The following is a 10,887-nucleotide window of genomic DNA, read 5'->3' as shown; positions in this document are numbered from 1 at the left end:
TAGAAAGCCTAAGAATGGTTCTAATGGACTATTTAGAGTATAGTGAAGCTACTTTTGCTTCCCAAAGAGATCAAACCCTAGGTTTTGATATACATTGGAGCTAGGACACCCAAATTGGGGCTTTTGCTCATGAGGGTTTCTAAGTGCAATTGACCCTCTAAAAATCTAATTGGGGGTATTTCCGACGCGTTGGTGCACTCGGATTAACGTTACGAAAAGCCGATGCAAAGTTATGGCCAAATAAGCCTAATTTGGCTTCGTTATGCCGCAGGTAGAGAACGAAGCATCTAAAAATCCCAAGAAAATCATCGGAGCACCTTTGAAAGCCTACGAGGTGGGTGGTGCTTCTCAAACTCGTTGAACTTCCCTCTATGCCTAATGTGTCATTCATTTGAGCATATATATATGTTGTTGCATGCATTTTAGGATAAAGTAATGATGAAAATGTAATGATGCATGATTGTGAGTACAACTTGCATAATATGATGATTAAGAACTTGTGATGTCGAAAACCCTATGTGTATGCATGAGAGAAAAGTGAGCACCCAAAGTGAGCAAAAGAACAGAGTGGCACAATGACATAGATCGAGTGGCATTCGAAAAAGCTAATGTGAAATGACACTAGAGTTAGTGTGATGTAAAGAACTAAAGTGATGTAAAGAATGATGAAAATGACAACGTGTGAAGTTAAAGTAAAGTGGGGCAATAAGAACAAGAATGCTAAAGATGGCAAAAGTAAAAGAAAAATAAAGAATGTGATTGCATGAGTTTGCAACATAAAGTGATATAAAGAACACTAGAGCTAGTGAAAAGTCAAGATTGAACTTATAAATCCTTTGAGTTAAGGATATGATCATACTTGCTATGAGTTCCGTGCTCGAGGGCGGTCGCTCCCCCTCGGGCGATGCGCTCCGGAGTTATGCATCACGGGTTGGAGTAAACCCGAAGGACGGTCCTAGCGGGTGAGTTCCTGCGATGATGGACTTAATGTGAAGCAAGTTAATGTGGCGATACCCCCGGGTTAGCCTTGAGATTAAAGAACAAAGAGCAAAGAACAAAGTGCAAAGAACAAAGAACAAAGAACAAAGAGTAAAGTGAAAAGAACAAAGAATTTGCATAATCTGCATTTATTTAATGTTGAGCATACTCCTTGCTTTATTGTTCAGGCATATTAGCATCATGTATAGATTGGTTACTATATGCAGCTTATTCTTTCTATTATGCCTGAGTTAGTCCTAGTGGGAAAGTCGGTGATGTTGAGGCCGAACCCACTGGGAACTTTGTTGTAGTTCTCACCCCACTATTTCCACAGAGCCGGGACCGAGCGAGCCGGCGAGCGACCGAGGTAAAGGTATCGCGCCTTAGTCAGAGGCCACCAAAGTTGGGTTTCATTTTGTAGTAAAGTACCCTATGATCATCTTTTGTACATGATGGTAAATGATGTAAAGAAAAGAATGTAATGTGTATTTTGAGGTAAATGTGATGTAAGAAAGAAATGATGAAATGAAATGTAAGGAATTTGAAAATGAACAAGATGAATGCAATGTATATGATCAAAAATGAATCATAGTACAAGTGAATGTTTAGTTTTCTTTTTCTTTCACTAATGGCTATTGCTTACCCTCGTGTAAGCCGTTTATATATGTTTCCGCTAGTGCTTTTCTCTGTTGATGAAAATGTACATGTGATGAGCCTTGGGCGGATAGGGGAAACTCTGTCCGTTCGGCGTCTGTTTGACGTGCTCGGGTCGGGCCAAATTGGTATCGGTCCCGGGGCGTGACACGGCCAATCCAAGGAAGCTCCGATTTTCCGTGACGCTCGTCGGTCTGGGCCAATCCTTGATAGCTTCAATCTTCTTAGAATCCACGACTATACCCGATCCCGAAATCAGATGTCCTAAGAATGTCACCTCTCTAAGACAAAATTCACATTTCTTTAATTTGGCAAAGAGCTTCTTTTCCTGAAGCATTTGAAGTACAAGTCTTAAATGCTCCTTGTGATCCTTATCACTTCGGGAATAGACCAAAATGTCATCGATGAACACCACGACAAACCTGTCTAGATAAGGCTTAAAAATACGGTTCATTAGATCCATAAAAGCTGCCGGGGCATTAGTAAGCCCAAACGGCATAACAGTAAACTCATAATGTCCATACCGTGTTCTGAAAGCCGTCTTCGATACATCCTCAGGCTTGATCTTTAACTGGTGGTATCCCGACTGCAAGTCGATCTTGAAATACACACTTGATCCCTGAAGTTGATCAAACAAATCATCGATCCTCGGTAACGGATATTTGTTCTTGATCGTGACTTTATTAAGTTCACGATAGTCCACACACAAGCGAAGTGATCCGTCCTTCTTCTTAACGAACAATACTAGTGCTCCCCACAATGAAACACTCGGGCGAATAAAGTCTTTATCCAAAAGATCCTGCAGTTGTGCCCTCAGCTCTTTCAACTCTGCTGGTGCCATCCTATAGGGCGCCTTTGAGATTGGAGTAGTTTCGGGGATGAGATCTACCACAAACTTAATCTCTCTATCAGGTGGCATACTAGGTAGCTCCGCTGGAAACACATCACAAAACTCCCGTACTACCGGGATATCCTCAATCCTAGGGGTGTCATCCTCACCCCTCAACACAACACTAGCCAAATAGGCTATGCAACCCCTACTGATCAATTACCTAGCTCGAGACAAGCTGATCGTCATCGCAAACAGCGAACTCTGGCATCCTCTAAAGACAACCTCCGTCTGCCTCGGTTCTCTAAATGTAACCATTCGATTCTCGCAATCGATAGTGGCGAAATACTTGTCAACCAATCTATACCCAAAACCACATCAAACTCTTCAAATTTGCGCAAAGCAAGTAAATCTACGGGCATGATCCAATCTCCTACCCGAACAGGGCAACTGGGGTAAAACTCTCTAATATCCAAGGAGTGGTCGGGGACTACAACACGTCCTGGATGCAACAAGAAAACTGACGGGATGCCATGCAACTCGGCAAACAGCCGATCTATGAATGAATGCGATGCACCGGTATCAAATAATGCTCGAACTCTAATGCCATTGATTAAAATGATACCTGCCACCACATTCTCGGCTGCTGCCGCCTCCTCTGTCTGAGCAGCATACATGCGCCCGCTCGGGGCTTGTCGTGACCTCTCAGTCTGTCGCTGGACGGGTGGTCGCCCAGGCTGGTAGTGTGCCGATGGAGTCCCCTGAGTAGCAGCTGGTAATGCCAGTGCCGATGCAGAAGACGATGCCGGTGATGAACCCCTCGGACACTCGGTCCGGAAGTGGCCCTCCTGGCCACAAAGGAAACACCTGCCGCCCCGCTGTGGACACTGCGGTGGAATGTGAGTAGGGGTGGAAACGAGTCGAGCTCGAGCGAGCTTACCTCGGCTCAAATTCGGCTTGAAATGAATTTCGAGCCTAAATTTAAGCTCAAGCTTGGATTGAAATTAATTCGAGCCGAGCTCGAGCAAGCCCAATTTCAAGTCGAGCAAGCTCGAACCCTGAACGAGCCGCTTGAAATTCTCAACATTATACGATCAATAGTTTAATTTGTATAGAACATTATCTATAATTTGATACAAAAATATGTCTAATAGTTCAAAGTACAAAATAATTATATGAAATATAGTATTATAATATGAAAAAAAATAATTTATGAGTTGAATATCTAATTTTTTCAGCCTCACATGTCTTTTCTTCCGCCTTCAATCTCTATATTATTCATTTTCATTTATGCAGTCAAAAATAAATAAATTATATAGATAAATATTAGATTTAACTATCCAATCATATATAACTAAAATTAAAATTTTATATGAATAATAATTTTTTACTTCAAAAATATTCTGTATATTTTCTCAAGCATACAATTAATAGCAAGGTAGGCAACGACGGGCATATGATGTTACTTGGTAACTTAGAGGGCTTCCGGCTTGGCCACTTAGGGTGAGAGACAGAAAAAGAGAAAGAGAGAAACATATTAAAAATTTAGAGCTCTGTGAAAGAAAGAAAGAAAGAAAGAAAAAATATATAAATTTAGTAAAATTTTGCTCTTTTATTTGTCTATTGGGTTTGTTTTTATGGGCCAACAATATTGTTCTAATTTTAACTAAACTCAGATTATTCACTCAGCCTATATATAATTAAAATATATTATATTTATATATTTTTTAATATATATATATATTATTATTAGTGTGAACTACTTATACTATCGAAAATATAGAGGATTTGATGTTTTTGAATTTTTGACCCTTTGATTAAAAATTGTATGGTTAGGATGATTGCGGTCTCCCCTAGGATTAAATAATACTCTTAGGATTGAGTGGTCCCTACAAGGTAATAATAATATTAATCCAAAGATAAGAAACGATTAAAGGGATTGATCTAAGAATCAAAAAATCGAAAGCACCAGATCTCTATTCTTTCGATAGCATAGTAGCTCTACTATATATATATATATATATATATATATATATATATATATATATATTCGAGCTTTTCGAGCTTTTCGAGCTTTTCGAGCCTAATTCGAACGAGCCAAGTAATACTCGAGCTCGGCTTGAAATGAATTTCGAGCCTTTTTTTTTGTTCAAGCTCGGCTCATTTAATTTCGAGTCGAGCTCGAGCGAGCCAAATATCAAGTCGAACGCGAGTCGAACGCGAGCCGGCTTGCTTATTTGCCAGCCATAAATGTGAGGACCACCGCAGATCACACACTGGGGAGGTCGGCGACGATTAGAACCTCCTCACTGTGCCGACGTGCCACGTCCTCGCGACTGGCTCCTAGGGTGCTTCAGCGGCCTTCTAAAGTGCGTCTAACTCGTACCCTCAGCCGCGGGCCTTTTGCCCTTACCCTTATCCAAGCCCTCTCTCCGCTCCTGCACATCCGCCGCGTCGCGCTCCACAATGAGCGCATGGTTCACCACCTCCTGGTTGGAGGATTACACAAAGCGAAAAATCGTCAGCCGAAGCCCACGCTCGAAAATGCGGGCCTTGTCCTTGTCGTCCCGCACGACGAAGGGCACGCAATAATCTGTCACATGCCGCGCAAATCCTTCTCGTACTCGGCTACAGTCCGATCCTCGTGGTGCATGCCACGCAAATCCTTCTCCATCTGTCTCTTGACACTGTCGGGGAAGTAATGCTTCAACAGAAGCTCCTTAAACTTTTTCCAGGCAATAGCCGCAAGGTTGGTGTTAGTGTTGTCTTGAATATCCAACCACCAACGATAGGCCTCGCCGTCCAGGTGATGAGTGGCGAGCCAAACTTGGTCTCTCTCCTCCACAAAGGTGTCGTGGAAAAGCTTCTCCTTATGCACCAACCACTTCTCCACGATCCAGTGGTCGGCCTTCTCTCCGTAAAAAATCCTAGGATTGCACCTCCTAAACTCATTAAGGCGATTCATGAGCTAGTCCCGCTCCTCTCCAGCAACCATCAGAGGAAAAACTACCCCCGCCGGAGGCACCTGAGCTGGCGATGCCGCGGCAACCTCCTCCCGAGGCTAAACCAAAGGTGCCGCCCACGAAGAACCGGGCGCGGGAGACGGCACCTTCGGTGCAACATCCTCAACTCGCGCGGGTGGTGTGGGAATCTGAACCTCCCTAGCAGCCGCCTGCTACTGAAGCAAATCCTCCAATCGCTTTATCCGTGTCTCTTGCCAATGTGCCACATCGGCCTGTCACTGAGCCGCCGCCGCCTGCTGTGCCACTAAGTCAGTGTGGACCGCAAGCTGGGTCCTCAAGTCACTGACCTCACTAGATCCGAAAGTGGCGGAGGTCTCCACCTCCTTAAGATTTGCCGCGTTCTCCACCCCAACAGATTTAGAGCGAGTAGTCGGCATCATCATTATAACAATATAAAAGCGCAAGTTAGAAAAACCCATGCTATCGCAACCCCACTCAAGCAAATAATACCCAAATCATGCGAAAGTAAGGAAGTGTTCTTTACCACTAACTCCCGATGTTACGTTGTCGGCCGCCAACGTAACCCTCCGCGAAGTCAGAAGCTATACACTTCGATTAAACTCCAACTTTTTAGAGTTATAATAAAACCCAATCATGATACTTTCTCTTACAAGTCATATAGACCCCGTCTCTCACGAGCCTATTTCCTATAGTCCAACCGGCCTAAGGTTTGCTAGGTTCACTAAAACTCAACCCTAGGCTCTGATACCAAAATAATCTGTCACGCTCCGGGACCCAACAGAGGCCCGCCCGATGCGTGCCCAGACCCGCCATATGCCTACATATATAAGGCATCTATAACAATAATCTAGTTAAAACAACAAATAACAAGTATCTAGAGATATCAGAGCACATGTACAACTAGATTCTAATGACAAGTAGAATGAAAAGAGAACTAATCCACCAAAGTAAAATATAAGGTAGAACATCACTAAGTCTCAAATACAAGTGCTATAATATCCAAAAATGGTGGTCTCTATACATGGGTACGAAAACTCTCATCCTCTCCAAAATAAAAACAAAAAGAGAGGTGAACCACCTATCGTAAAATCCCTTGCTAACTAGCTCGAGGTGATTCTTTTCTCGCGATCCCGAGCCTCTCCCTGAGTGGAAGGCTCTATAAGAAAAACAACAAAACAGGAGGCCTGAGAACTATTAAACAATAGTTCCCAGTGGGCAATTGCTGACCTCAGCGAAAATGCACCACTAGGCCATAAGGTAAAAGCAGTAAGTTCTAACAATAGAATGAACAACATGTATGCTAAACTTAAATAGAGCATGTAAACTACTATGCCTCTACTTAGCATGGATTTGCATAAGTGTAAATGCTATTCTAACATGAATGTGTATAAGTATAAACAACATGATGTCGACAAGCACAACTAGTAAAATGTCATTGTTTAGTACTTGTTCTCTTGTCACGCCACGGGGTTCCTTTTTAGTTTCAAAATACAGCGGAAGGGTCTAAATTTTTTTTTTTGAAAACCTGACCCCCGGGGCGGCGAGCGGGCGGTCGCCGGAGGTGCTAGGAGGGCGACGCGACCGGCGGGAAGCGGCGGCGGTGCGCGGAGGCAAAGGTCACCCATGCTCGGTCTGGGTGACCGTGGTTGGCCGCAGGAGGCTAGGGCGGCGCCGGCGGCGCACGGGGATGGCCAGGGACGCGCGCTGGAGGTCGCTGGAGGCCGGAGGAAGTCGGGGCGGCCGATCTAGGGTGCCTCCAACAAGCGGGCCCCGAGTTGAAGTCAGCTCGGCCTGGGTTGGCCTAGGCTGGCAGCAGCTTGTGCAGGCGGTTCCGACAGCGTGCACTGATGGCGAGGACGGCCGGTGACGGCACCGGAGGGGAATCTCGGTCGAGGGATAATGCTTCTAGGGTTTTCGAAGCCTCCCTGAGTTCTACGGCCAAGAGGAAGGCAATGTGGAGGGAGAGAGGGAGTTGAGGGGTGGTCGTGGTTGCTTTTCCTGCAGCCAGGGATGATCGTCGGCGGCCGGGGCATGAGCACGGGTAGGGTAGAGGGTTGCACTGATGGCTAGGGTTAGCTGGAGGAGGTAGGTTGGGCTAGGGTTAGGGTTTCCATGGGTGAAACCCTAAAACCCTAAAACTCTATATATGCCAGATGCCTTTTTGCAGAAAACCCCTCGAAGCTGATTATTTACAATCCAGCCCCCTGCAAGCGCGTGTATCCGTCGGTAATTAACCGACAATCCCACCCCTCAGGGTATACCGACCGAATAGGTTACAGATACAAGATACAAGAACCGACCAACCAGGTCACTGATACGAAGTACGAGAACCGACCAACTAGGTCACTGGTACGAAGTACGAGAACTGACCAACCAGGTCACAGGTATCACATATAGATAAACTACTCTACTCCTACACATGATACTAAGCATGGAAACATCTGAGTAGAGTATAATAAAAACAATATCGGTGCAAGGCTCTATATATATGCAATAATAACAACAGAAGACAAAGGCAAGAGGATATCACCGAGCGTGCACCACTGTACCAACTTCGAATCGAAGTATCCACCTGTAAGCATGTCGCGCCTGTCTCCTAACTGCGAAAGAACGTCAACCGGACCTAAGGAGGGTCCACTGGGTTAGAATCCAACCCATGATCACCGCACACTAATTCACAATCCCCACTAACGAAACCACGGGAATCAGTTTCCCAAAACTGATTGCCGAACACGCCGGAAGTCCCGAAACCGCACCGGGACTCTGCCGGGACCCACTAACTGTCCCGGAACTCACTAATTCATGATATGAGTCGCCTGTTACCACTAAACATTATTATCTATGGAACTTGGCAGCAAACATAAGGCCTCACATCGAAACGATTATCGTCCGCTACTCGTTCCGATTCGGGTTCCCGGAAGTGTCGATTTCGACACCGGAACCCACCGTCGCTCACCCGTCATTTCCGAACCCCCAAAACGATGCGAGTGACCAGCCAACAAGGCTCAGTAACACAACAAAACATCACCAGGCACCGTCGGAATAATTCCGAACCAAAAACGCGTTCCGTCGGCTAATTTTGCCGACAAACGCACTGGAAATCACTTTTCGATTTTCGCAAGAGCTTGGGGCCTTGGACAATCAGTCCAGAGGTCACCCACATCCCGCACACGCTACCCACAGCGACCACAACACAAACAATTGCATAAAAACCCTTCCGATTACAAAAAATCGCATTAGTTCATGCGATTTCCAGGGTTTTATGGCCCGACAGCGCAAACGGATGGTCAATCAGCCAAGACAAGACACCTGCTGACAGGTCTCGGCATGCCGGAGGCCATACTCACCTTTCGGAGCACTGTAGGTCACTGTGGCAAGCGCACAAACGACGCGAAGATCAGCGGAATAGCGCGCATAGTACATAAAACGCTTCTAACACACAAACCATGGCACCGTTGACCCCGACGGAGGTGAGCACGATGTTCAGCACGAAACAAGGATGATCGTGCTCATTTCCACATTCATCGGGGTGTCCTCGAATCACCGAAAAGGTGATCGAAAACTCCAAACTACAGTGCTGGAATGAAAAACAATGCTTACATGACCAATGAAAGCTAGGGCTGGCCGCCGGCTGTCGGACGGCGTGCTGTCCGGCCGGGGAAGGGTGCGGCCGGTCGAAAGGGTCCGGGGTAGGTGCTGGCCGGCGGCGGGAGGCGGCCGGTGGTGCGGCGGAGGAGATCAAACTGGGCTTGCTCTCGGGTTCCACGTGTCCGCAGCGGCCCGACGGCGGCCGGAGGAGCTCGGGGTGACGGTGATCCTTCACTGGAGGCCGAGGGGAAGGTGATGCGCTTGACAGTGGGCGGCGGCGGTGCTCGAAAGCCAAGGAGGCTCGGCCTCGGTCCGCACGGGATCTGGGCGGCGGCAGGTGGCGTGAGCGGCAGCCGGCAGCGTGCGGGGACGACAGGGCGGCGAGCGGGAGGTCGCCGGTGGTGCTAGGAGGGCGGCGCGACCGGCGGGAAGCGGCGGCGGTGCGCCTAGGCAAAGATCACCCACGCTCGGTCTGGGTGACTGCGGTTGGCCGCAGGGAGCTAGGGCGGTGCCGGCGGCGCACGGGGATGGCCGGGGACGCGCGCTGGAGATCGCTGGAGGCCGGAGGAAGTCGGGGCGGCCGATCTAGGGCGCCTCCAACAAGCGGGCCCCGAGTTGAAGTCAGCTCGTCCTGGGTTGGCCCAGGCTGGCTGCAGCTTGTGCAGGCGGTTCCGACGGCGTGCGCTAACGGCGGGGACGGCCGGTGACGGCATCGGAGGGGAATCTCGGTCGAGGGATAAAGCTTCTAGGGTTTTCGAAGCCTCCCTGAGTTCTACGGCCGAGAGGAAGGGAATGTGGAGGGAGAGAGAGTTGAGGGGTGGTCATGGTTGCTTTTCCGGCAGCCAGGGATGATCGTTGGCGGCCGGGGCATGAGCACGGGTAGGGCAGAGGGTTGCTGTGATGGCTAGGGTTAGCTGGAGGAGGTAGGTTGGGCTATGGTTAGGGTTTTCGATCGGATTGCACCAGCGCGTTCAGCACAACTAGGGCATCGAATCTACCATTTCGCTTCATCTGATTTGATCGCCGATTTGCGACGAAGTCAACCCTCATTACATTCCACCAAGTAACCACATATATTTATATATGTGAAACTAATCAAACCCCTTTTTCTCGAAAATCGTGCATCAGGACCCAAATCCGTCAGCGCCATTGGTTCCAGAATAGCTGAACCGGTCGAAACGAGCTATTGGATCGCTATGAATGGAGTCTGATACACGCCAGAAGCCAACTCTGTTAAGGATTTTATAGGTTGGCGGATTTCGTAATGTTGAATGGAGTCTTGAAGAGTTGATTGCAGAAGATTGAAGAAAAGATCTAAATTGAAGAAAAAAGACTCACTCGTAAAGTTCGGCACCTAAGGTATGAAGAAAAGATCATTTGTGATGAAGATATTTGATTAGAATAAGTTCAGAAGGCTTAGATTGCTTTAAAAATACTTTACTGAACTTTTCTGTGTTCAGGGACCGGTCCCTGAGGTCAAGAGACTGGTTCCCCTAAGGTTCTCACTGCGTGAACTTTGATGCAACCGATCCCCTATGATGAGAGACCGGTTCCCGAACCTTGGTATTTCTGTTGCGCAGCGAGGGACCGGTCTCAAGCTTGAGAGACCGGTTCCCGAACGTTGTGATTTTGGTCACGCAGTGAGGGACCAGTTCCTCACTTGAGAGACCGGTCTCTCACAGACCGGTCTTCTTGAGAAGACCGGTCTTTGAGGACGACACAGGTTTTTAAAAATGACTTTTTGCAATCCTAGTCTACTTCTAAGTCTTCTAAACATATAAATAAGCTATGTGGGTCATCTAAAAGTTTAAGGCTTTGAATATTTACTGATTCTAAACCCTAGAAACTTGTTTT

Source organism: Ananas comosus, linkage group 3 (genome assembly GCF_001540865.1).
Source record: "Ananas comosus cultivar F153 linkage group 3, ASM154086v1, whole genome shotgun sequence".
NCBI classification, from domain to species: Eukaryota; Viridiplantae; Streptophyta; class Magnoliopsida; order Poales; family Bromeliaceae; genus Ananas; species Ananas comosus.
The sequence above is the reverse complement of the archived record's forward strand: the minus strand, read 5'-3'. Positions refer to the sequence as shown.